This window comes from Schistocerca americana, chromosome 9 (genome assembly GCF_021461395.2).
Source record: "Schistocerca americana isolate TAMUIC-IGC-003095 chromosome 9, iqSchAmer2.1, whole genome shotgun sequence".
Lineage (NCBI taxonomy): Eukaryota > Metazoa > Arthropoda > Insecta > Orthoptera > Acrididae > Schistocerca > Schistocerca americana.
In genome coordinates, this window is record NC_060127.1 from 123,991,508 (window position 1) to 124,019,023 (window position 27,516).

At 44.8% G+C, this 27,516-nt stretch overlaps 1 protein-coding gene across 1 annotated transcript in view; it reads right to left on the reverse strand.

The window, feature by feature from the left end:
* The window catches only part of LOC124550731, a 55,679-nt gene extending 28,671 nt beyond the window's left edge, over positions 1-27,008 (reverse strand). Inside the window, exon 1 of the mRNA XM_047125452.1 lies at positions 26,956-27,008. The gene's annotated coding sequence lies outside the window, so the exon portion shown is untranslated. The remainder of the gene's footprint in view (positions 1-26,955) is intronic.
* Positions 27,009-27,516: the final 508 nt, after the last annotated feature.

Consider the following 27,516-nt stretch of genomic DNA (forward strand, 5'->3'; position numbering starts at 1 on the left):
TTAAACGCCAGTCATTATTTTGCACATATTACATTTGAAAGGTAATACGATGAGAATACACGTGTGTTTGCATGACCCTTTTTGAATTTCCAATGTTATTTCACTGTTTACTAATTTTTGTCATTACAAGTTAAAAAACTTTATCCAGCGCCTTCAGACTTGTTCATATTTTATTGGCAACGAACGAGAAATTGCTTCTCGTGAAGATGCTCTCAAAATATATTCTGTCATACATCATCACTATTCGACACCAATATTTACAAAACTGTTGCGTTACTCGTGGTCTGTATCCAAATTGTCGGAAGAAAGAGAAATTTTTCAAAATGTCAGCTAGTTTTGTTTTTTCCCAGAAACTCTGAAGAGTCCTCTTGAACGCGGGAAAACTGCATTCGTTCCACTTGTATTGTATGTAACTGGGGACCTAGAAACGACGGAGAGGCTTCGTCCCCGCCGTAGCCATCAGTGGTTGACAACAGGCTACGGCAGTCCACCCACCACCCCACCACCGCTCCACACCGAACCCAGGGTTATTGTTCGGTTTGCCCCCCCCCCTCCCCCTCCCCCCCCCCCTCTCACCCCAGTGGACCCGCGGGAACGTCTCACACCAGACGATTGTGACCCCAAATGTTTGCGTGGTAATCATGGTGTAAGCGTACGTGGAGAAAGTGTTTGCGCAGCAACCGCCGACATAGTGTAACTGACGCGGAATAAGGGAAACCAGCCCGCATTCGCCGAGGCACATGGAAAACCGCCTTAGAAACCATCCACAGACTGGCCGGCACACCGGACCTCGACACTAATCCGCCGGGCGGATTCGTGCCGGGGACCGGCACGTCTTCCCTCCTGGAAAGCAGTGCGTGAGACCGCACGGCTAACCGGGCGGGTTTCATTCCACTTAGTAGATGCCTCTTTAAATTATATTTTCCGTATCTGTATGAAAAATATCGTCCCGCAACTTGTTATGGCGAAAGTACGTCCGGCGATTAATCGTACATTACCCTCATTTTCTGGCATACTGTAACTCAATGTATACTGAATAAAGTTATTAACACTTTATTTATCGATGTTTGCTATCCAAGGCTGTCTCTTGTTCTTAAAACCTGTGTGTGCAAATCGAAACGTCCAGGTACAAAGCAGTTATCAGTATCTTACCCGACTGCAGGTATAAAGGATTTCGGAAATCACAACAAGCATGCATTTTTAGGAAAACTTTATGCGTTTGGTCGTTTACTTGTCGATAATTATAAACGTAACATTTGTTGTGATAATAAAAATTGGCGAACAACCATATAACACCGGAAGTTCAATACAAGTTCATATGAATGGTTCAAATAGCTCTAAGCACTATGGGACTTAATATCTGAGGTCATCAGTCCCCTAGACTTAGACCTACTTAAACCTAACTAACCTAAGGACATCACACACATCCATGCCCAAGGCAGGATGCGAACCTACGACCGTAGCAGCAGCGCGGTTCTGAACTGAAGCGCCTAGAACTGCTTCTCCACAGGGACCGGCACATATATATACACATGTCTTTTCAGCATATTACCTTTCAGACGTAAAATGCTTAAAATAATATATTAGTGTTGGAGAAAATATTCGTAAATTAAAAAGAAAAAAGAAACATGAGCGGGACTCGACCCAGCGATCCACCGATTACGGAATCCGAATGCTGATCACATACCCGCCACCAGCTCAGTCTCGGGGGTCGCAATGCACCGGTACATCACAGACGCGTGAAACTTTTCTTGCAATTGTCTCTAATTCGCCTAAGTAGTACCCCTTACTACTTGCACGTTATGTAGTCCTAATATATAAAAAAAGTACAAAGTTTGCAAAAAATCCGTGATCCAAACCCCGTGTCTTCCCCTTGTTAGCTATGCGGCATTCTTTGGGTATATAACTATTGTCATCAGGGGCGGTGGCAAGAGGGGGGGGGGGGGATCTATGGGAGTCAATATTTTTTTATAATTATGTAGCAATATAGGTTGCAATGTATTTCAAACACATTTTAACAAAAGAATAAGAGCGGCAGCCGGCCGCTGTGACCGAGCGGTTCTAGGCGTTTCGGTCCGGAACCGTGTGACTGCTACGGTCGCAGGTTCGAATCCTGCCTTGGGCATGGATGTGTGTGACGTCCGTAGATTAGTTAGGTTTAATTAGTTCTAAGTCTAGGGGACTGATGACCTCAGATGTAAAGTCCCATAGTGCTTAGAGCCAGTTGAACCATTTTTAGCCATTCTACAATATATATTCACTGGTTTCTCGTCTTCAGCAAGTAAAAACAGAATAACAGAACATTGTTCAACTAATGCGGACGTTTGAAGCAGACTCGCCACCTTGAAATGTATTTTTGAGGATATAAACAAAACACTGTTGATACATCAGCTGATCAGGGCTCATCCCAGTGATGCCAGCTTAAAGCCATATAAGTACCAGATTTGCCCTACTAACGGTTTTTTCCACAGACCAATCAGGTTTAAGTAGTTTTAAGTTCTAGGGGACTGATGACCTCAGATGTTAAGCCCCATAGTGTTCAGAGCCATTTGAACCATTAAGAGCGGCAAATAGCTTACTATCTAAGCCAATAAATATCATTTAACTTTAAATGGGCATCTTATTATTTATTGTATACATTGTGTGTATATTAATGTACGAGTACCACTTACAATAATCATGAAAGCTAAATATGCCAGCTATGCCTACCAACATTTAAATTACTGACCCCAGACAAGAACTTCGAAATCGCCGGATATCTGGGTCAAATCGTATTACGAGGGTAAACCTATTTTTTGGTAAGAACAGAACTCTGTCTGTGTGGCAGTTGGTCACACTGTTATGAAGAGTGCTTCACGCGCTGTGTGTAAATATGCGCACGCAGCGCTGAGGCGCTCAGTCTTGGCTTGGCAGCCGTTGAGAATGGAGCTCCCGCTGGATATCACCGCCAAGTGCGAAATGCGCGCAGTTATTCGGTTTTTGAACGCAAAGGGCACTGCGCCGATTGAAATCCATCGCTAACTGACGGAAGTGTATGTTGAATCGTGCATGGATGTCAAAAATGTTCGTAAGTGGTGTAGAGAGTTTGCAGTCTGCCGGTAAAGTCATGACAACCGTTTTTTGGGATCGGAAAGGGGTATTGTTGGTCGACTTTATGCCTACTGGACCCAAAATTAACGCTGACAGGTACTGTGAGACTCTGAAGAAATTCAAACAGGCAATTCAGAACCGGAGAAGAGGAATGTTGAGCAAGGGCGCACATATTCGCCATGACAACGCTCGCCCATACATCGCTCGGCAAACCTTTGCTCTCCTGCAACAATTCCATTGGAACATAATCACCCACCCACCCTATAGTCCTGACTTGGCGCCCAGTGACTATCACCTGTTAAAAGAACATTTGGCCGGAAAGCGATTCAGCTCCGACGACGAGGTGAAAGAAGAGGTTCATAACATCATGGCGGCGAGCTGGTATGACATGTGCATACAAAAACTGCCACAGCGTCTACAAAAATACATCGACAGAAATGGTAATTATGTCGAAAACTAGCTAAATGTTCAAGCTGCAAACTGATGTAAACCACTGCAGAAATAAACAGGTCTATGTACTTATAAAAAAATAGGTGACCTTACTTTTGTAATTACCCTCGTATTTTCTCTGGCACACACATTCTGTAGACACGATTTTATCCTGAACTCGAAAACAGTTACCAAAACTACTTTAAGCAACACAAAATTTTCCCAATTTGTGGGTGGAGGACCCCAGCTTTCCCTTTGTTAAACGATATTTCATTCCCCCAAACCCCTCCCCCCGTAACCCCCTCTTGGCCGACTTCTAGAATCGTCCGTGATTGGCACACTACTAGGATACAGAAGCAAGCGAAACATAGTGCACTCCACAAACAAGAGTTACGAAAAGCTTTAATCGGCTCACAAAACAGCCAACTGACGTAAAGATTCACGGTCCCTTGCAGATAGGTAGTGGAATGAATTCAAACATTAAATCGGAAGATGACTGAAACGCAGAGAGCAAAAACTTCCGCCACATTTTAAACAGTGAGTGAAAGCGGTTTGGAAACATTTAATGGTATTACAGCACGAATAAACTGACCTACAGTCATGTGATTCAGTGCCGAGGAAAGTGGCACGAATTCTCTCAATTAAATCGGACATTCATAGGACTACCACATTCAAAACTCCTATAGCTCATGAAGGAAACGATCAGCCTCATTAAAATATTTACATAGCACTCAGAAATATAATACACATAGGAGACATACCCGCTGCTCCCTCCAGACCAATGTACATAATTACCTCTGTGTCCACCCGATGTGTCGCCAAAATATGCGTGGGAGGAAGAGGACTGTTTGAGAAAACAAGTAGGAGAAAGAGTAGTGTTATGTGTTCACAAGAAAAATTATAAAATGGGAAGACAAATTGGGAAATTGAGTTGAAGTTTGAGAACCCATTGCACCAGTCATTGAACACCCAATGTTGGGATAACAATGAGGACCGTACAGTGTGTGCGATTTAAAAAGGTATGTGGCTGATTCGCGCCACGGTGGAGAGCAGTTGTACACAGCACTACGAACTGAAAGTAGTGCTAGCCCGCAACAGCAAAAAAGGAGTCGAGAAGTAAATTTTGAGTCTCAGGAACGAGAAGTTTGGTTGGGATTAGGGTAGTTGTGCAATGAATATAAAACAATGTTAGGGATTCTTATGGGCAGTATGACCGGTCGAAAGGAAATTGTAGCCTATTACTGAAAGTGTCGTCACAGTAGTCTGTTTCGTCTCAATATATTGTCGCAGTGGCTGTATTGTAAAGAATATGTATAAAATGTGTGTTTGATGTTATTATTATATGTTACTTTTACGTATCCTTTCGAACCATATGTTATACTGTACCAGTGCTGATGCGAGGCTGAATTCAAACGTGAGCTTCAAAGAAACCTTTTACAGTGTGCAGGCAGCATGAACGGTTCGAGTGTCAAATATTACTTTGATGGCATTCGGACATGCGAAGAGGAGTCGAAGGCCATCTAAAAATTGAATTAATTGTTAAAAGTAATGGTATCGCTCTACACTTGTCTAGTAAATGGTTGCTAAATGGTTTTACAAAGGGTTACATTAGCAGTGGTTAAAATAATTTTGGACAAGACTCAACTCAGAAGAACTGAACTGGTTATTCTCAGTACCAGGTGACATTTGTATAGTTATTACTAGCTCTGTTGGCACTAATCTCAGCAAAACAGTAGCACTTGCTGAGTGGAGTTTGTTGTATTGGCTGCTGTGGGAATCTGCAAGGAAGGAGAGAAGTTGCAATAGCCGGACAGGAATCCAATCATATGTACAAAACACTCTGCAAGAATAACAGACACTTTATTTCTATAAATAAATGAAAAACAGCTTGCTCCATTACACACTATTACTACTCGCAGAACGCAGGTTACGTATCGTGTTCCTATTACTAACAAGGGAACCTCCTCATCGCACCCCCCTCAGATTTAGTTATAAGTTGGTACAGTGGATAGGCCTTGAAAAACTGAACACAGATCAATCGAGAAAATAGGAAGAAGTTGTGTGGAACTATGAAAAAGTAAGCAAAATATACAAACTGAGTAGTCCATGCCCAAGATGGGCAACAGCAAGGATAACCTGAACCGAGGAGCGCCGTGGTCCCGTGGTTAGCGTGAGGAGCTGCGGAACGAGAGGTCCTTCGTTCAAGTCTCCCATCAAGTGAAAAATTTTTCTTTATTTTCGCAAAGTTATGATCTGTTCATTCGTTCATTGACGTCTCTGTTCACTGTAGTAAGTTTAGTGACTGTGTTTTGCGACCGCACCGCAAAACCTTGCGACTAGTAGACGAAAGGACGTGCCTCTCCAATGGTAACCGAAAATATTTGATCGCAAGGTCATAGGTCAACCGATTCCTCCACAGGAAAACACGTCTGATATATTCTATACGACACTGGTGAGGGCATGTGCGTCACATGACAGGAATATGTTGTCGACCCACCTAACTTGTACACTTGGCGAATGGGTAAAAAGATTCTTCTACATTGCCCGATTTAGGTTTTCTTGTGGATGTGATAATCACTCCCAAAAAAGTGATGAAACCATAAGAGTTTGTCACATAAACAGCAAAAAATGAATGCAACAGTTTCACAGTCGCACACTTGTTCCTGTGCTCTGTCAAAACATATGTTTTTAACGTTTTCAAATTTTTCCGTGTGTAGACCGTCAAATTCTGCATATGTCCAAGCAAATCTGAACATGTCCTGGAATTTTGGAGAGCGAACTTGATTATGTGTGAGTGCCTGAACTTTGATAATTGTCTGAAAATAAAAAATAAAAATTTACTCTCGAAGGAAGACTTGAACCAAGGACCTCCCGTACCGCAGTTGCTCACGCTAACCACGGGACCACGGCGCTGCCGAGTTTAAATCATCCTTGATGTTGCCTATCTTCGCATGGACTACTCATTTTTGTATATTTTGCTTTTTTTTTCATAGTTCCACACAACTTCTTCCTGTTTTCTCGATTGATCTGTGTTCAGTTTTTCAAGGCCTATCCACTGTGCCAACTTATAACTAAATCTGAGGGGGGTGCGATGGAGAGGTTCCCTTGTAAGTATTGATGCTAACGACGTCTGCGACAGAACTGGGCCGACCACCGATGGGAAGCTAATTAAATCAGGGCTGACAGGGGGCGCTGAACTCTTCCTAGAGATATGGTGCTGCTCGCTCTTAGTGGTACTGGCTAAAAAAAATGGCTCTGAGCACTATGGGACTTAACAGCTGAGGTTATTAGTTCCCTAGAACTTAGAACTACTTAAACCTAACTAACGTAAGGACATCACACACATCCGTGCCCGAGGCAGGATTCGAACCTGCGACGTAGCGGCCGTGCGGTTCGAGACTGTAGCGCCTAGAACCGCTCAGCCACCCCGGCCGGCTTTGTGGTACTGATTAACTCTATATAGTCGGAGGATTGATACTGTTTCCCCTAGTGAATTCTTAGTAAACGGTTAAAGAGTTGAACGTTTAACGTAAGGAAAGATATCTGGCTATTTGATAGTGAGGAGTGGGTTAAATATTTATTCGAAGCGAGTGTTACGTTGTGTAGACAGTACGGAGACCAGATTGTAGTCAATAAGTCGTGATTGTAAACGGATCTGATCTCACTGGTTCTCTAAAATCGTATTAGTCTCCCAGTCCGCAAATTCATTTATGACTGAGTGTTGCTATAATCATTTGGGATAGGAATTTGGTTCACATTGATAGAATCGAGTGATCGACGTGGAGAGTTATAGAATTATGCACTCGTCGAGAGAATAGTGTGTTGCGTCATTGTTGTAAAAAGGCTGACTGGTTTTTGCTTTGCGGAATAGAAACCTATCTAGCGACGATTGGTATTTTGTTGGCACTAACGAATTTTGGGACATGATGATTGGTCGTACAATATTAAAATCGTTGACTTATCGACAAGATCTTACTTTAAAAGTCGATTAATAATCAGCTGGAATCTTTTACTTATCACCTTCAAGGCTTTTTCTGTGTGACAGGTGGCCTTTAAAGTAGGAAAAGATAGTTAGTTATTAGCCAACACTGGAAGAGATTTAATTTTGTTCTTATTATTAAGTGTATGGCACAAAATGGTTGTGGCAAGCATTATTTTTTTATTTTCAGTGTCGAACAGCATTCTTGCGGGTTAGCATTACTTTCAATCGTTCATTACCGGACACAGAATTCAAATAAAGTAAAGGTGTGTTAAACTGAAATAAAATACCGACTCTTAATTTCAAAGAAAACTGATGATGATGTTTTGTTTGTGGAGCGCACAACTGCGCGGTCATCAGCGCGCGTACAAAGTCCCAATTTTTTCACAGTCCTATGTAGCCATTGTCACGAATGATGAGGAAGACAACACAAACACCTAGTCCCCGGGTAGAGAAAATCCCCAAGCCGGCCGGGAATCGAACCCAGGATACAGAGGCAGCGAAGCTAGCCCCTAGACCACGATCTGCGGATAAAGAGAAATGAAAATATCCCCACTACAAGAAGTACACTAAAAGACCTTTTTTCTTCCTGATGAAATAAAGGGAATTATACAAAATAAAATAAGATTCATTACAAGGAATAGTACTGGACATTACCGGACAGATATTTTCTTCGATGCTAATATTTGAGTTTGCAAAGTTCAAAGATTTAGCACTTTAACATCATGTTTGAGATACTGTCTGAAAATAATTACTACTGAAGTCCAGAAACTTTCAAAACAGTTCGTTTAGTTTAAAGGCAGGAGATGTGAAGACTATAATTCTGAATTATTTATTTGAAGTCTAAATAGATATGTAGCAAGGACATTAATTTTTTTACGTGAAAAAACAAAACCAATCTGCGGCGATGGAATATTATATCGCAGACTGAACAACCAGTTACATCTCTGGATACTAATTTGACGCCAGATATAATATATGAAATTTAGGCTTCCTTAACAAACCAGTATCGTTAAGTAACAAGTTATCAGTTAAGTCGTTTTACGTCATTTTAAGTCAGAAAACGATGATACAAATTGATCAACGGCGCACGTAGACGCATTTTGTCATCTTAATTATTTTTGAAGGTTTATTTATCAAAAGAATGAGTATGATAAGGAAATTCGTTGAAATTCATTACATTTGCTAGATAACTGCAGATACCTACTGTGAGGTTTTCGTTGTGATAATAACGACAGTGTGGTGCACGCAACCTTGTTCATTATGTGCCGAGAATTCATTTTTATTAGTGATCATCATAAAGGTATATTACGTGCGTAAAATCACAAAAAGTAAGTAGCGTATACATCGACGTGCACGCTTTAACCGTAATATTAGGATCGATTCCAAACTTACGATTTTATGCCTACAAAGAAACTGTGCAAGAACTAATCATAGCGTGTAGGCTTTCACGGCCGGCGTCTTTAGTAATTAAAACTTCCGGGCTAAAAGGCCGTGGTCCAATAGTAGAAATACTTCTCCCTGACGTTTAGTTGCCAGCTGCGGGCAACATCATCTGAGATGAATCTACAACTTGTAGAGTTGTAGACTCACCTCAGATGATGATGTCCGCAGCTGGCAACGAAACGTCGAAGTATTTCTACTATTGGACCACGGCCTTTTAGCCCGGAAGTTTTAATTACTGTGCAAGAACTGTTAATCTTAGTACTGTCGATCCAGATGCGTGCGCATATATGATTGCGAGAGTTTAATAACTTAATAAGTAAAATCATCTTATTCTGGAACGCAGTAACCTTAGACGAATAGTCAGGACATTTCCACACAGTAACAATTTCGTTGTGTGTAGGAATTAGTAGCACATTGGGTCACACGGTAGGTGGTGACTTATAGACTGCTTCTTAAATTATAAGTGGTATTTATTGTAAGAAGCGTACACTGGTATAAATTTTGTATAATTTACTACTGCTTAAAGTAAACTGCTTCCCGAATTCCACTCCAGGTAAAACAATACAAGAAGTGGTTACCGACTAAGATCTGCTCCTAGCTACTGCACAAGGTGTTGGACCGCTGACAGTATTTCTTTACTTGCAGTAGCCCACAAGGAGTAACGTTGCCTGTCAAAATAGTCGCTTCTGCGTATTAACAAATGAAGTAGCGACAATTTAGCACACAAATTTTACTACGCAACTGTTGTTCCGTCACATTGGATCTACGACTGTATTTGAACATGACTCGAATTTTTCGAGCCGTTTAGGCAACAGTCCAGGAAATATCAGATTATGTTCGATCTTTTCATAATGCACTGTGGATTTTAGTTACAAAAATAACTGTGAAACACTGACTGAAATATCTTCCAAGGTGCAGCTCACTCGTAACAACAGCAACTAACAAATAAAAAACTTCAATCATGATCTGTCCAATTCTCGAGCTTTCGCTCGTCCTGCCATCTAGTGAGATGTAATGTACTATCTCCAAGACAGGTCTTGCGGCTGTGATTCATTCTCACGATACAAATTACTGTTACTTTGTTACGATACATTTCGGTTGTTCGGCATTTAATTCTTGATTAACAGTCTCCATTGTTTCATCTGAATGTTGCAGTCTTGTGTTCAAACTGATTAAAAGCTGGTAAAGTTTTTATCTGTTATTCTATTATGTGACCAGGGATTTAACTGCTCACTTACAACCTATCATTACTGCCTCTCATAGACAAATAAAATATTTTAGTGAGCTCAGCCAAGTAATACTTTCTAGAGGACAATAGTTTCTTCTTTGTTACCTTTACTTAAAAATCAACATAAATGTTTATCTATCCTTACAGATCGGTAGTGTATGAGAACTCGTGTTGTAAATTTCTTCAAACACAACAGGAGTTTCTGCAGTGGAAGGATTTATAGCTATTTACTCCAGTGTTTCAAGAAATTGCGAAATTTTAAGCAGAGCCATAGCTTTTTGTTGTGGCTAGTACGTGCTTGCCTCTCTCTTGCATTCACTCTGCGCTAGTCAAATGTCACTGGATTGTTCGAACTAGCTCGATACTGCATCAAACGCTGAGGCGTCTCAAGAAATCTCGAGCCCGTTCGAATGCGAGTATCGTTTGTCCAGCCCTAAGTGCAACAGTATGTTACATAAAGGAAATGCAGTAAGTAGTGACCACTAAATTATGACCACAAAGTAGTTATGAGGAGAGCACGTGGCTAAGAGGAAGCAATGTCGCGACCAGTGGTCAAGGGATATTTAAACAATTATGAAGTAGCCACAGCATTAGATCCAGGAAACGGTTATTGTTTAATTCAAGAAGAGTTATGGGTAAATGCATGTAAAGTGCAGAGGCTAGAGTACTTTGTAACTTCTGTGTGTATTTACAACAATATCTGGAACAAATGCCTGTTAAGTACAGGAAGAGGTTCCAGTAAATTTGTGGACTGAGGATATGCAATATACACAGTCATTACTGTCGACAGTAAACTTCAATGCAGGTGCTTTTGCTTGGTCTAGAGTGGTTTGCAGGGAAAAAAGTTGTAACGATGGTGAACTTAAGTTTTTCTCTTTGTTTTTCAATCTTGGCAGTAAAGAGAGAAGTGAAGGCAAAAATAAAACAATGATATATCGCTGATGAGGTACTACTATGTTTGGGTAATAATAATGATAATGAGTGTATGGCGTTGGTGGTCGGGAGACCCCTCGCGGGGTGAATCGGGCCGCCGCTCCACAAGTTCTTTAACGCCACTACGGCGACTTTCGAGTGAATAAGGATAAAATAATGATGAAAGATACACAAGACCCACTCAACTCGAGGCAGAAAAATTCCCTGCTCCTGCCGGGCATTGAACCTTTTTTTTTTGTAACCATATATATTTATTTAAATATATTAACAACGATACATTTAAAAAAAGACATTTTATTCCATTAATCTATTATATTCCTAGTGATGGTTAATATTACTGCCATTTTATATGTTTTCGTTTTTATATTTTCCTTTTTCGTTTTTCTCTTATTGTTTGTTCTTTAAACCCTTTTACATGGCCATTTGTTGTCTTTTTTTTTTTTTTTTTTTTTTTTTTTTTTTTTTTTTTTTTTTTTTTTTTTTTGAGGGGGGTAGACATTGCAGGACAGGCATAACAGTTTATATTTGGCATCGATCCATTGATTTTGAGTTTATGTTTCTGTATGTGATGCACTTGTGATGCTACAGGCACATTGTGTATTATGGTTTGATCTCTTCCTCTAGTTACACTGTTAAGTGGGACAGTATGAGGGAAACGTCACCATTATAGGTGGAGAAGAAGTGGAAGAAACGTTTTTTTTTTACATAACTACAGAATATACCTAAACTGAAGAAGAGAGAAAATTTTGTCATATTACATAAGAGAAGCAGAAAGGATAGTGTGAGTAATCAATAGAATTTTATAGGCACAAAGTAAAGGAAATCATTTAAAAAAAAATCTAATAATGTACTACTGTGCATACTTTTAACACTGTTTTGGCTGCGAGTATGACAGATATTTGGTGAGGAGCACTTTGTGTCACTGATTTCGCTAAGAAGAAACACTTTATGCTTCTATACTACACTGTTTGATGCGAGAAGAGAAAGCACTTCATCTTTTGTGTTGCACTTGTTCACTACCACTGCACACGTTCTTCTTGTGGTGGGTGTGGTGAGTTGGCTGGTGGCGGTGCTGAGGGTCACAGGCTGGGGAGGACTCTGGCGATTGCTGTCTGCAGTGGAAACTGCAGGAAGTTTTTGAAGTTCTCGTGGTATCGCCTGTGCTGCTGGGCTGTCTTGTTCTCCTCCCAGAGGTCCATCAGGAAGGCCAGCTGGTCGGTCTGCCTCCGCGCTACGATGGCGTGTGCCGTCATGGCGAGGATCCAGAGAGTCGCCAGTCGCTTGGGCCGTGGAAATGGGTTGCTTCCACTGTGATGCTTCCCGGCGCCGTTCTGTTGATGTGGGCCACCATCTGCTGGCACGCTTCCCAGATGTTGATGGCATTCCCGCACGTGAATCGGTGCTCGAGGGTGTCGGTCATGCCACATACGTCACACTTGTCACTTGCGACGAGTTTTATCTCCGCCAGTCTTTGGTTGGTTGGTACCGTTCAGTTAATTATTTTGTACCATGTCTCCTTCGCATGTTTAGGCAACACGTTTTCCGAGACGTGCCCCCATATTTGTTTCCAATTGTATTGCGGGAGTTTTTGTTCAATTTTGTTTTTTGCCGGCTTCCCTCTGAGGGCCCAGTATATTCTCTTGGCTGTTCTGTGGCTGGGGTTCGCCACGGTGTCCAGAACGTAACTTTTGTTGGCGTAGTGCAGCCTGACGTGTCGCATTCTGAAGGGAATGTGTCTCGTGTCGGCCGGCGCTTCTTGTGATCCGGGCTTGTATCTTCCAATTATCTTGGCTGTGACGCTGTCAGGGTTTTTGTCCTGGATGGCGAGCGTTCGTTTCAGTAGAAGGGCTGCACATCTGGTCTTTATATCAACTACTCCCCCTTCTTTCGTTGGCAGCGAGCACGTTGCTTGCGTCACTTTGAATATATTTCGACGCCACAACAGGTAGTACACTGCGCTCGTTAGTGCTCGCGCAATTTCTGTCGGGATGCTTAAGATTGGCTCCAGGTACCAAGCTTTCCACAGGATCATCGTGTTTATCAGTTCTGTTTTCTGGTGGATTGTTAGCTTTCGGTTCGCGTGCTGTCTGGAGAAACCTCTTATGGTGTGTAGCACGTCCCTCCAGTTGTATGCGGCCATTCTAAGTGGACAAGAGTGTATATATGTTCCAAGAACTTTATGGCTTTCTGCTATTTTATACCACTGGCTGTCTGGTTTGAGTCGTTGATTCCCTATCGACAGTAGCACTGATTTGCTGGGGTTGGTTTGGGCGCCAGACGCTTTTTGGAATGTATTCATGATGGTTTCTACTCTCCCAATATCTTCCTGGTCTTCAATAAAGATGCCTAGGTCGTCAGCGTAGGCTATACATGCTACTGCTTTGCCTCCTACGGAGAAGCCTCTGATGTCGTTTGTGAGTTTCCGCAGCAGCGGGTCCAGTGCTATAGCGAATAGAGCCATTGACAATGGACAGCCTTGTCTCACGGATCTGTCCAGTTTTATCAGTTTTGTTTCCCAACTATTGATTATTACTGTCGATCTCGCAGTACTTAGTATCTTCTGGATGATTGCGATGAATTTTTGCCCAAACCCGAGTCTGCACAGTGTCTCTACGAGATATTTGTGGTCGATCCTGTCGAAGGCTTTGTTGAAGTCCACCGAAATTATGGCACCTGCGCTTCTGGTGGTGGCTGCCTGTGCTATTATGTCCCCGTAGGTACATGTGGTGTGCGCGGGAAGCGTGAACGCTGCCGCAAGACCACGAGCCTCTAATGTACTGCAATATGTTTTAATATAATAAGAAAAGTGCTCTGTGTGGATGGAGAGACTTTGCTGTCTGTGCAAGACGTTGTGGGGCGGTGGGTGGAAAATTTCTATATATTGTTGTTGCCATTCTCAACACAGGCTCTCTAACTACAAAGCGGGCAACCAGAAAGTGATTAACAAAAACGTGATGCCTGTAAATAAAGTTCACTGTGCCCACACAATGGAAAGCATATGAATTCTATATATCGTGAGTAGGCTGCTTCCATATAACGTGACTGGCGTTTACTAACAAAGAAAAAAGCAGAATCAATTTTTGAAAGCTATATGTTGTGTACATAGTTCCGCGTAGTCAGCGCGTACACAACTTTCCCACTAGAGCGCGCCCCGCGCCCCGCTAAGGCCGGTATTACACTATCAAATTTCTTTGTCAAATATCTTTGTCCAAAATCTTTGTCAAAGATATTTGATGGTGTAATAGGAACTTTGTCAAATGTCGTCCAATATTTGATCAAATCTAGGGCCTCACTGTAGATTTGATCAAAGAAATCGCTTGTCTTCTGTTCAGTGCAATGTGACATGTTACCACATGGAGCGCTAGCATCGCTGCAGCGTTCTGTCGTCTGTAGTGTTTTTATAAACATTGCTGGTAAATACAATTGGTGCTTGCCGACAACTACAAAATTAATAGAGATGTATGAAGCTGATGAGGCGCTTTACAACATGAGGCACCATGAATACAAAAATAAAATAAGAAGATTGGAGACGAGACCTGACCTAACCTAACCTAACAACCCTCTCCTGTAGCAAGTCAAGGACTCGGAGTGTTACAGTGAGCCTGTCTTCTGAAGATGTAGCAGTTCTTAAGTGAATATTGTGCTTTGTGATATGAGGATACACTTCACTGAGCACATACAAGACTATATGCTCATCCATTCATAAGTAATTGATGTACCACTTGACATCTTCACTGGAAGCTCACGTAAGAAGTTTTGTTGAATGCTTTTATCGTGTCATCGTAAAACCCACGGCTTCACCCAGATTAGATTAGTTTTTCGTTCCATAGATCCGTGCTGAGAAGATTCTCGTGGATGTGGAACATGTCAATTTTTTTAAGCTGAGGAGGAGATTAGTGTTTAACATCCCGTCGACAACGAGGTCATTAGAGACGGAGCGCAAGCTCGGGCGAGGGAAGGATGTGGAAGGAAATCGGCCGTGCCCTTTCAAAGGAACCATCCCGGCATTTGCCTGAAGCGATTTAGGGAAATCACGGAAAACCTAAATCAAGATGGCCGGAGACGGGATTAAACCATCGTCCTCCCGAATACGAGTCCAGTGTTTTTAAGCTGAAATAACAATACTAATAGTATGAATAAATACAATACATCATTTGTTTCTATTAAAAATTTCGTCAGTGGAGTAGGAGTTGGCCACTAGTAAGTCTTTCAGGCTCCTTTTATACTGATCTTTATTTGTAACTAAATTTTTTATGTTTGATAGCAGATTATTGAAGATGAGTGTTCCTGAGTAGTGGACCTCTTTTTGAACTAAAGTAAGTGCTTAGATCATTTTGGTCCTGGTATTGTATGTATGAACTGAGTTGTTTGTTGGAAAAAGAGATATATTATTTACGACAAATTTCATTAACGAGTAAATATACTGAGAGGCAGTAGTTAGTGGACCCAGTTCTTTGAAGAAGTTTCTACAGGACGTCCGTGAATTTACTCCACAAATAATACGTATTACACGCTTTTGGACTCTGAAAACTTTTGTTTGACTTGAAGATTTACCCCAAAATATTATACCATATGACAGTATGGAATGAAAGTATGCAAGCTCTTTCATTTTTATGTTGCCTATGTCTGCTAACACTCGAATTACAAACAGATTTGTTAACGCGTTTCTGCAGTTCTGGGATGTGCTCCTCCCAACAGAATTTATTATCAAGTTGTAATCCCAGGACTTTGAAGACTGTCAACCGCGTATGTATGGTTCCATTTTTCCGCCACTTCTTTTCCGAATGTGTACACAATGCAATTGGGGTACGTACAACTGCTGCAGTTAAGAACAAGTTGTTGTCAGCCATCTTGAACTTTGACGAAAAATTTGATGACAGTGTAATACCCCTTCTAGCGCTACGTCAAAGATCTTTGTCAAATATATTTGAAAGAATATTTGATCACATCTTTGATCAAATCTTTGACAAAGAAATCTGATAGTGTAATACCGGTCTAAGCACAATAGTGCAGGCGCAGCGCTCATCCGTCTCCGCACTATGAGATGGCGCTGTCTTAGAGACGGACCAAATTCTGCTTCCGCCGATCCGCGTATTAATATGTAACACAGCCAATGAGATTTCTGCTGACGTAGAACCTTTTCTCCTCGTGGATCACACTCGCGCAGTGATACCTAAACACGCGACGTATTATAACGAGTGTACAGACCACCGATTAGTCAGTCTGCATTTATCTGCACCTGTTTGTACCAGTCTACATTAATCTGTACCAGTCTATAGTCAAGTTTCAGTCTGCGCCTAATAAGATTATCATATTCCTGTACATAGCCATGAAGAGAAATGTATAGACACTTTGTCAAGTATCAGAGATATGTGAGAATAAGATTAACATACCAAGACCAAGATTGTCAATTGTAAACAGCATCCAGAATCAAGTCACGTAAAATCTATGATTTTTATTATTTTCATAAATTTGTGTGGAAATTAATCAAGTTCTGTTTAAAATTGGTCACCGTCAATCTGCTAATCTAAGCGTCCAAGTGGCATTTCTATCGTCTGACCTAACGGCAGAAGATAAACACGCCACAATAAGACCACGAGACATACTGCTGACACTCGCCTACTTTGTTAGAGGGACAAGTCAAATAATCTGATGGTGTGTGTACCGAAGGTCTTACAGTACCCACACCACACTATATATTTTCAAATTGTTTACAAAACAACCTTATCGCCTTCAAAATACACTCCATTACAACTAATACATTTCCCCCACGGGTGTTTCCACTGTTCAAAACATTTTTGTTGTCATTTTTAGAAATGACTGAAAGGTCCTCCCTCGTTTTTTCCTGACTTCATCAGTGTTGTGTAATCGGTGCCCATTTTTATGCGCAGAAACAAAAAGAAGTCGCAGGGAGCCAGGTCAGGCGAGTACGATGCATCAGCGGAACCATACCACTTTCAGCCAAAACCTGAGAGGGATGGCTGTGTGAATAGGTGCGTTGTCGTGATGGAAGAACCAATTTCCTGTCTCTCTCACAAATTGGGTCTTTTTTTAAGAACACGGAGCTGCAAGATAACCCACTAATCTCTGACAGTTTATCAATTATCTGTCGACGATCTATGAGCACAAGCTCTCGAATTTTTTAATGTTTTGGTCGATTCGGGAGTTGATGGACGTCCAGAATGAGGTTTGCATCGATCGACAAGGCGCCATTTTTAGATCGAGCAAACCACTCGTAAACTTGAGTTTCTCCAGTAGAGTCATCTTGTTAAGTTGTTCTCAACATTAAAACAGTTTCAGCAGCATTTTTACCGAGTAGAAAACAAAATTTCACAGCTGCGCGTTGTTCACTTAAACTTGTCGTCATAAAAAAGTTAAACAAGAACAAAACAGTGTTAACAAAAACAGTCACTGCAGATAAACAGCACGAGCCCGGTGAACACAGGCGGAACTGAACTGGCATTGAGTTGCGCTACACACGCCTCGCAACACGACACATCGCACGCCGAGTCGCTGAGATGTGCAGCCGCGAGAAGGACGTACCTGCACTTGCTAGCGACGCGAAGGGTGTGTCAGATCGCCGTCTGACTGCGCTTGCGCCGTCTGCGGCCCCATCTGGCCCCCCACTTACGACGACCGATGCTATGGTTATGGATTTGATGGACACCGCTCCGGAAACTTTGAAGACAGCGCTGTCTGCTCCGCTCCCCGATTCTGAAGATGAGAGCTCCACCGCCCCTTCGCCACGCGGATGAAGTGGGAAACAGAAGAGGAGGGCAACAGCCGCGACGTCCATTGTTCGCAGCTCGCCGACCGAGAAGAGGGCCAAGCAAGATTTTGCACCTGACGCCGATGGTTTTGTCCCGGCCCAGCGAACTGCAAGACACATGCAGTCCTCGACGACGCTTCTAACTGCCGTCGACAACTCATTCGACGCGCTCGCTGATGCGCCGGACCAGCTACCGCGCGATCCTGCGCCAAAGAAAGACTCCCATCTTCTGCCAGTGGTCTTCCAGTTTCGGCTGCCCTATGGGGAACTGCAGAAGTTGTTGCGCAGCTGGACAACGGCCGTGTACACCGTGAAGCCTGCCGGGCGGGTCTTGTACAGGGTCACACTGCGCACTGCTGATGATTATCGCCGGGTCACTCAGGAGGCGTCTGAGCATGGTATCCCATTCTATACCCACGCTTCTGCACCTGACAAGGTCTTGAAGATTGTAATCCGCGACCTCCCGTTCAATATGGTAGCCGATCACCTGCATCGTGAACTCGCTGACCTGGGCTTCTACATCCGGGCAGTCAAGAAGATGAAGTCGCCTAAATCACGCGATGATATGCCGCTCTTCCTGGTCGTCTGCTCCGACACCGTGGAGAACAGCAAACTCTACCAACTGACGCAGGTCGCCGACGTTCCGGTTCAGACCGAAGATCTTCGCTCCCAGAGAGGCCCTGTGCAGTGCTTTTGCTGCCAGGGGATGAATCACATCGCGCGCCACTGCTCTATGCCAGACAGATGTGTTAAGTGCGACGGCGCCCACGCAGGACGTGCGTGTCCCCATCCGCCCACCGAGAAGCCAACCTGTGCACTCTGTGGCGGTGCTCATGTGGCCAGCTACCGTGGGTGTGAGGTGTGGAAGCGTGCCATCGCTCACCAACGTAACCTAACGCCAGCGCCGCGTCCAAAGAAGCCAGCAATGAGATGTCCTGGCGTCTCTTTCGCGGAGGCAACGTCAGGGGCGCCCTCCGCCGTCCCGGCTGCGTTGGCTGCTCCTGCTCCTGCCGCATCCAGGGCCATGCCGACACCTGCGGCTCCTGCGCCTCCACCACAGCTGCTAGTGGCGGACCCAGGTACTGCCTCTCCCGAGACGTTGGCCGGACCGCGCCCCGCCAACCGCCGGCACGGGGGTCGCCACACCATGGATGCCCAGCGCTCAGCACCATCTGTCGAGCAGCCCCAGGTGGACTCTCACAGCGAAGCAGCCACGCCTTCCCCTTCCAGCGATGGGGCTGCGCCGGCTGCCTCCACCGCTGACCTGGCCAACCTCGGCGCACAGCTCACTGCCCTGGTGACCAGTGCTACGAAGTTGATTGAAGTCCTATCGCAGCAACTCACCGCTGCTGTGCCGATGGCCTCTCCGGCCCCGACCGCTGTCAACACTCACCAGTTGCACCATGGGCAGTGTTAGAGGGCTAACGGTCGTCGCGTAGAATGCCAACGGCGTCCGCACTCAAGCTGGCGAACTTCGCCAATTTCTTCGAGATGAAGCCGTCGACACCTGCCTTATCAACGAAACCCACCTGAAGCCTGGGGTCGACGTCAGGGCGGCCAACTACTCCAGCTATCGCACCAATTGACTGATGGCGGGTGGTGGAACAGCCGTTCACGTCCGTAATGGCATTCGTCAACACGTGATACAACTTCTGCCACTGGCAACGCTGGACACCACTGGTGTCGTCGTTCACACCTCAGCGGGCGCCATCACGTTCGTCGCTGCCTATCGACTGCCGTCTCGTCCACTGGACCCTGCTGACATCGATGCTCTGCTCTCCTTGAGGGGGCAGGTGTTCATCGCCGGGGACTTCAATAGTAAACATGTCTCCTGGAACTCCAGGATCACCAATGCCGCTGGCCACTGCCTGCTTCAGGTAGTGGAACGGCACCATGCGATTATGGTGGGGCCGTACAACCCGACAATCTTCCCTGACCATGGCCTCCCGGATATAATTGACATTGCGGTCGTCAAGGGCATCCCTCATCAGATCTCCACCACGACGAGGATGGCACTGTCTTCTGATCATCTCCCAGTGGTTTTTGATATCGACCTTGCGCCCTCCAACAGCCCAGGAGAGGCATCACCCTTGCTGGCATCGACTGGACAGGTTTCAAGCAGCCGTGACGGACTCACTCGCCACCGCGCCACGCCCTGCGGAAGGTGGAGCGGACACAGCACTTCTGCACTTCGCGGCCACCACGATCGACGCTGCCACTATAGCAACGCCGCTCCAACCTTGCACTCCGCCTGACTACTCCTGACAGCTGCCACCCCGAAAGCTGCCGCCGGACATCCTTGCAGCCATCACTGAGAAGAACTGGGTATACCGGGAGTGGCAGAGGACAAGAACTGCCGTCACCAAGCGCCTCCTCAACAGGATGCATCGGGACATCCGGGCTGCCATTGACAACCATCGCAACCGCGACTGGAATAACAAGGTCGCCACCCTGTCTTGACAACGGCACGGCCTGGCAGATGACGAAGCGTCTCCTATGCCGCACGCAACGTATCCCTCCACTGCTGGTCCATGGTCATGCTGTCTGCGAACCAGCTGCGAAAGCTGATGCCCTCGCGGATGTCTTTGAGGTTGCGTTTACGCCGATCGAAGACCCGACCAACGCTGTCCACGATGACCTAGTTGCTGACTGGCTCCCACACTACCTGGAGACACGTGACGACGATGACATCATTGAAGAGACGACGGCGGAGGAGGTGCCGTCCATCCTGTGTGCCCTGCATCCCAGGAAAGCTGCGGGCCCAGACGAAGTCTCCAACGCCCTACTCCAGAAGTTGCCGCCGGTGGCTGTCACTCATCTCGCCGACGTCTTTAATGTCATCCTCCGGTCCTGCAGTTTTCCTCAGTCCTGGAAGCATGCAGAGATCGTGGCGATTCCGAAGATGGGGAAGGATCTGCGTCAGCCTGCGAACTACAGACCTATTAGTTTACTGCCGGCCGTCTCCAAGGTCTTTGAAAGGGTGTACATTAGGCGGCTGCAGGGCCACGTTGACGAGGAAGGCCTCCTGCCAAAAGAGCAGTTCGGCTTTCGCAGGGGCCACTCATCAGTTCACCAACTCCTTCGGCTAGTGGAAGATGCGTACGTCGCCCTTGAGCAGCTCGAGTTCTTCGGCGTGGTGTTCCTGGACGTGTCGCATGCTTTTGACAGTGTGTGGCACCGTGGCCTCTTATTCAAACTTTTTGAACTTGGGGTCCCGACGTCGCACGTCCGTCTCATCCGTTCCTATCTTGCTAATAGGACCTTCCACGTGCGGGCCGTGCATGGCTTGTCCCCCGTCCGCCGCATCAACGCCGGTGTGCCACAGGGCTCGGTCTTGGGGCCACTCCTGTACTCGCTGTACACTTCTGATGCGCTGAAGATCGACCGTGTGCAGCTCGCCCTGTACGCAGGTGACACGGCTCTCTATACGAAGAGCCTCAATGCCGCCATCATGCGCCGCCGTCTGCAGCTCGCCGTTGACACCCTGGCAGCCTGGGCCGTCAAGTGGCGTCTACAATGCAATGGGGCCAAGACGCAGTTCCTGCTCGTCACCAGGCGACTAGTTCCTGCAGGTCTGCAACCGCTCACCGTCAGTGGCAGCCCTGTCCCGTGGCGTCCAACGGCGCATTACCTCGGCGTCACCATCGACCGCCGACTCACGTGGGTTCCGCACGTCTGCGAAGTGAAGACCAAAGTGCGGAACAGGCTCCGCATCCTGTACCCGGTGCTGAACCAAGACTCCCAACTACCACCGTGGCTGGGCATCACTGTACAAGGCGCTGCTCCGCCCTGTACTCCAATACGCCGCTGTCGTCTGGGGGAACACCGCCGACATGAACCTGAAGAAGCTGGAGACACTGCAGAAGCGCATCCTTCAGCTGGCCTTACACCTGCCTTACGATTTCCCCACCGCTTATCTTCACGACATCGCGGAAGTATCTCTGCTTCGTGACCTCTTCCAGGCGACCGCCCACACCTTTTACGAATGTGGGGCCGGTCACACAACAACCAAATCCGGACGCTGGGCCGCAAACTGCCGCGCAGCGTCACCACCCGCTGGCCACACGTGCTCGCTGCATAGCTAGCACTGCAGAACTGTGCTGAGGAGACACCCAAGAAGACAATCTACACGTGAAGACGCATTACATCAGCATGCATGGGAGGCAAAGCAATAACTGCTGCGAACTCCATCACACATCGGAGGACAGATCCACGCAAGCCCTGCAACACGAATGTGTACTACACAAGCTCCGCCCACGGCAATGTTATTCCGGTTTTTTGGGTACCCCCTCGTTTAAGCATATATCGGCTGTGAGCGTATAAGGTGCTGAAAAGCTTGATTGGTGTAGTACATGAGAGCATCACGGGACCAGACAAAGAAGTATGGGTGCCAGATTAAGTCAGTGTTCTAGGCTTCTAGGACAACTAAATGTAAATATCGTGTGACTAGGGCCTCCCGTCGGGTAGACCGTTCGCCAGGTGCAAGTCTTTCGATTTGACGCCACTTTGGCGACTTGGGCGTTGATGGGGACGAAATTAGGATAACACAAAACCCAGTCTCTGACGGGAGAAAATGTCCGACCCACCCGGCAATCGAACCCGGGCCCTTAGGACTGACATTCTGTTGCGCTGACCACTCATTTATCTAGGACAACTGAGATAGGAACAGCTCCTGCGGTGAGCCAAGACTATGTGATGTAGATGATAATGTTTACTGATGATGCAGTGGGAATTATTTGAGTACACATTGATGAGATGGGTAATTGAAGGGGAGGCAGAAGGCCGTAAGAGTAAGTGAGTAACACGGAGGTTTATACAAATTACTTGGTATTAGTTGGCTGGTACCTGCATTTTATTATTGCGGGACCAGAGAAGCAACACATTTTTGTTTACCGTTCCATGCTCAATGCTCTTCTGAAGTTAGTTTCTGTCACACTCTTGCAGACATTATATCAAAAAAGGATAAAATATGCATTAGGTACTGGCCAGAGAGCTAATATTAATCAAAGAAGGATAGAATTCTACCGCGGCAGTCCACAGTCTTTTTTTTGTGGATGTCACCTGTTTTGACAGTATTAGCAGCCAAATAAAAGAATAAATCATCATTCTGCATGCACTGGAGGTGAAGAATCGATTTCATTGCCATAAATCACTGCACTGGCAAAGAGGGAAGGCGCACTATCAGCTTTTTATAACTTTTTTGTGTTGCTGACCAAAGTAAACACGAAAACGTACAAAAACACAGGTTTTTTGCTATTCGACTAGCACTTAAAAGTTACTCTGGCCTGGAGAGGAGTCAAATGTTAAATAGCACACTGTTATCAAATGTTATTTGTAACATTACATCTAGTAGTTTCGTTAAATAATGATGTATGCGTCCCCCCCCCCCCCACCACTTTGGAGGGGGGATGGGGGACAGAGCGTAATAGAAGGGGGGCGCTGGCTTTCATTGAAATCTTTGGATTTCATATTACAACGGACATCCGCCGAACAAATATTGTTAGCGTCAGATTCTCCTTCCATGAACCAAGTTAGGAAGCTGCCGCATCGATAAATAAATGTCGTGTGTCTAGGGCCTCCCGTCGGGTAGATCGTTCGCCAGGTGCAAGTCTCTCGATTTCACGTACTTCGGCGACGTGCGCGTCGATGGGGATGAAATGATTAGGACAACACAACACTCAGTCCCAGAGCGAAGAAAAATCTCCGAGCCAGCCGGGAATCGAACCGCGGCCCTTGGGATTGACAGTCTGTCGCTCTGACCACTCAGCTACCGGGGGCGGAGACAGCATCAGCAATTCGCTGATCTATTTCGCAACAACTGATCAGTAGTTCCTGTCAGCAGGAAACCTGAGAATCAAACCAAACACGCAGATATGTAGTTGCTTACCAAGCATTTACCAATCACCAATGACAATAAACCACTGGACAATGTGATTGCCACTTCTTTACAGCGCTGACTTCAATAGCAGATTGTTAATCATAGTACTGTGACGGTCCACACGATTTCAGCCAAGCTTCCGAAACCAGTCGAAAGGTAGTACGTAGGCTAGAAGCTGAGTACTAGTGCATGTTCATTGGAAGCAGTCAATTGGATTTAAAATAAAGTAATCCAAGTTCCTCCATTGCCATGGATAAATGAAAGATTCGCAGTGGGGACAAGAGATCCCACGGTAGGGATTTACCGAGTGCCTTCTCCTTCGAAAGTATGCGATTCTAATAAGGAAAAAGATTCGAATTTAATCAAATTCACGAATCTTGTGTGTCTTCCCCTGTTCTTATCAGCGATGTTAGTTCTAAAGCAAAGTGCTAAACATCAAGTTGATAATCTGGCACTACAGTTTAGCAGCACCAGTTTGAATAACGAGGAAGATTGTAATGTGTTTTTTATTTAGCCAACAATAGCTTGTAGAGGGTCTAACTAAGGAGACATCTGGAAAAAAAAACATCCAAATCGTATGAGTGAAACCCTCGAATTTTTACAGCGTAATTAGCTATAACTAAAACGAAATTTCAGATTCCTCAAAAACCAAGTATTAGTTTCTACGAAAGCATTACGAGCATTCAAGATTTATCGTACTTAATTGCAACATGCAAATCAGCACCCATTGTTTGTAAGAAATTACTTCTTCCCACAGCCGTCGAAATACACGGAGAAAGTGTGGTGTCACCGCCAGACACCACACTTGCTAGGTGGTAGCCTTTAAATCGGCCGCGGTCCGTTAGTATACGTCGGACCCGCGTGTCGCCACTATCGGTGATTGCAGACCGAGCGTCGCCACACGGCAGGTCTAGTCTAGAGAGACTCCCTAGCACTCGCCCCAGTTGTACAGCCGACTTTGCTAGCGATGGTTCACTGTCTACATACGCTCTCATTTGCAGAGACGACAGTTTAGTATAGCCTTCAGCTACGTCATTTCCTACGACCTAGCAAGATGCCATATTCAGTTACTATAATTACTTCAAGAATGTATTCTGAACAGATAATATAGCGAACCATTTACCGTCAAGACCGACGTTCATCATTAATGGATTAAAGTTAAGTATCAAACTAATTATGTCCGCTTTCTGAATTCTCATTCCTTGTCCTGTTCCAGACCTCACGCCAGTATAGTTCTTCCCTCCTCACGCCAGCCTGCGTGAGCTAAACCGCGTGCATTTCTGCCTCCACTCGTAACACGGTGTTGGCTCTTCTGCTAACACAAAAGAAAGGTTTGGCGCGAGTCTGAAATCGATACCACTCTCAGATGATACCGTGATCGTCATATTAATGCTATAACGTGACATGAAAAAGTAATTCAAAATTCCCCCTGCGACTTCATGACACCGGAAATCTTTCCCAGCTTCTTGTTTCAGTACGCTAGTGTTACGACCGCGAAATACTCGAGGACGGTCTATTTTGTAAATCTCTGAAAGGGGGGACCGCAGGCGAAGATAGTTTCTTTTCTGTAAATTACTTTTTGCTGACAACAATCTGTGATGGACAAATTGTGTTGTTACATCTAACGATGCGGTGGCAGCGTTTACTGGAACTGAAAAGGGGTTCAAGGAAGAGTGCGCCCTTTCTGCTTCTGTAAAATTCACATATTTTACGGTACACAGGGATGCATTGTCTTATAAAGTAGTACGAACGGAATTAATGAAGTGCTGAACGATGCAGCTCGAGCCTTAAACAGTAGGCCATTTTCCGTCTTTGTGAGGAGACGGGTTCTAACCATGATCGCTTATATCGCACGCGGAAGTACGTCGGTTGTCTCGTGAATTACTCTTCGTCGCGTTGTGGATCTGAAGGATAATGTTCGTCTTTTCCTGTTGAACAGCTGAACCGACGTTTAAGAGAAACTGAATGATCTTAACATATCACTTCAAGATCAAAATACTAATATATTTCTAAACGATAAAGTGCTTGCGTTTAAGAGAAGACTTGGACTTTTGAAAACACAGATGGAGAATAGCAACTGCGAGATATTTTCTCTGAATTCGTCAAGAGGAAAGGGCTTCCATCTAGGCAAAATTAGTAGAATTGGCTTACTATCTCAAAAACCTTCGTCAACGATTCAAGGACAGATTTCCAGAACCTTCATTTGAGTACGACTTGATCCACAACCCGTCAGATCCTATCATACTACACCATTAACCACACTTAAAACAATAGAACATGAGGAGTTAACAGTACTCTGAAGTAATAAAAAATTTGGAAATAAATTTATAGCAAAGTTTCTTAAAAACTTCTAAATGCAGATTCGGAATGATGAAGGGCTGTGGACACGTTATTACCCTTCGCATTAACTTACATGTGTGAGTCAACATTTTTCGCAATGGTATTACGACGAAATACAGGCCTCGAATGAGGCTGGAAAGGGATCTGCGAGTTCCTGTTTCAGAGATACGCCAAAACTGGTTCTGCTTTCTTCAGAAATTCACGTATACACATCACAGTAAACGTGCAAATTAAAGAAACAGCCTGAATTTTCATCGAGTGCATTTTTGCTCTTATTTCCTTTTTGGATGATCAGTTTGAATACAAGAGAGTTTTAATTGGCATTTAAATGTTGACTGTTCTATCGTCATTTGTACGTCGTAATATTTCACATAATAAACCGTTTTAAACCAATTAGAAATGAAGACTTTGTTCAGATCTAATAACACACACAGTCGTGGTTATTTATAAACTGGAAGTAACCGTTAAGTTTCATCTCCTTTGAATAACCCTAATGTGTGGTAATTAAAAAAAAATGTTTGATATGTTTGAAGGGCAGTCTCTAATTTTTATTATTATTGTTATTGTTGTAACTGTTAGTTGCAAAAATTAGAGCGCAGTAAGTGGACTATTTTTGTGCCAAGGACGAGAAATGCTGAGGAGGATAGAAAAGTAGGAGGGGGAGGGCAAAATAATTTTCTGTTTCAGAAGGAAAGCACGACGGAAAAAGTTTGAGAACTCCTGGTTGAGCCGACTAGTCTCAGAATATTGGAATCTGTACTGCTCTTAGCGAGTAGTCTACAGTTATATGCAGGTATAGTTACATGCAGGCATAGAAGCACGTAGAATGACGTGAAAAATCATAATCCACCCAGCGAACTTACGTTTGGAGATATCGGATCTTGCCGCGTGACACTAACTGCGAACTCACACAACGGCCGCCCCGCCCGAGTCTTCGTCATCGGCACTCCGCGCATGCGCGGTGCGGTTTTCCTCTTCGATGCTGATTCCTGCTACTGCGTGGCGCGAGGCAACAGCAGCGGCAAGTGTTTTTCCACGGTGACGCAGCGGCTCGCGGAATTGGCGTTCCCATCTGGAAGCGGCGGAAGATAGCGGTCCGCCGCTGAGGTACGCGCCGTGCATTTGATTAACTGTACCGTGAATCTACAAGAAGAAAGAAAATGTTGGGTCAAGACACAGCAATTCTTTACTTTCTTTACGACGTACTCTTTCACACATTTCATTATTCGTGTTTCCTTATTTCACCATAAACAGATTTGATGATTAACGTTCATGGTTGTTCACTGTCTCATTTAGAAAACCGATCGCCCCAGAACAGAAACTTTTTTTTTTCATACCAGCTTTTAGTATTGGAAATTGCAGTGCCTAGACGCAGTTTACTATAACGATAGCACGTTACCTGTTATGTGGTAGTCAGGTATTTA